Source organism: Nannospalax galili, unplaced genomic scaffold (assembly GCF_000622305.1).
Source record: "Nannospalax galili isolate Female #2095 unplaced genomic scaffold, S.galili_v1.0 scaffold1077, whole genome shotgun sequence".
Taxonomy (NCBI): domain Eukaryota; kingdom Metazoa; phylum Chordata; class Mammalia; order Rodentia; family Spalacidae; genus Nannospalax; species Nannospalax galili.
This window is the reverse complement of record NW_008340429.1, coordinates 383,457-384,425: the sequence shown is the minus strand read 5'-3', so window position 1 is coordinate 384,425 and position 969 is coordinate 383,457. Positions and strand designations below refer to the sequence as shown.

Below are 969 nucleotides of genomic sequence, written 5' to 3'. Positions count from 1 at the left end.
AGAGTAATGGGATATAGCCCTGATCCCTACTTGTCATGCTCTCTACTCCATTTCCACTATGAAATTTATAAATCCATTCTGCCAGATATCCCCATCTCCCTGTTCTTTTGACCAAGTGAATGAGACTTACTGACCATGGAAACAAATATAATTAATACATCTCCCCATATTTTTCATTGTCAGAGGATTTGTCAGTATGAATTCTCTTTTATATATTGATATGTTTTCTTTATTTGACTAAAGTCTTTCATACATAATATACACAGATAATTTTCTAACAGGATGAAATCACAGACAGGCACTAAGGTTGAAACTACATCTAAAATCATTGCATATGAAAATATTCTCAAAAATAGATATGTTAATTTTGAATATCTTATCAATGTACTCTAATGATTTTCTCAATATTCTTACATTCATAATGCATTTTTTTCAACAACTAGAAATCCCCCAAAGTGGTGGACCATTCCTGGAGGACCTGCAATGCCAGGTAAATGCATGGAGTGGATACAGCAAGCTCCTATTCCATCTACTAACTCCAAAAATCCATTTAATATATTGTCTTTGGCTAGAGGACGTATGAGGTATTAAACTGGTAAGAACAGACACTACACTTAATCTTTTTTTTTTAATTATTTAATAACCACATGATTAGAAGCATTTCATTACAGCATTAACATATTCAATAACAAAGCAAAGACGCTTCTCTTTCAATATTGGCTCTAAATTTTTAGGTTCACATTTGAACTAATACAGTTATACATTATTGTACTCGGTATAAACCTTATAAGACATAAAATTGAATGAGGCTTTAAACTTTAAAAAAGATCTCCATTTCATTTTAGAATATATTGTTCCTTGCAGAAAGACTCATTGTTTTTGCTACTAACACTGAGATGTTGGCGCATGCATCTCTAATCTGTATGCATCTGATTATTATTAGTTCTAATCGGTTGCACTTGGATTCTT

General features: G+C 31.9%; 1 pseudogene; it reads right to left on the bottom strand.

Moving 5' to 3' along the window:
* Positions 1 to 453: 453 nt before the first annotated feature.
* Positions 454 to 662, bottom strand: LOC115070755 (annotated as a pseudogene).
* Between the last annotated feature and the right edge of the window lie 307 nt (positions 663 to 969).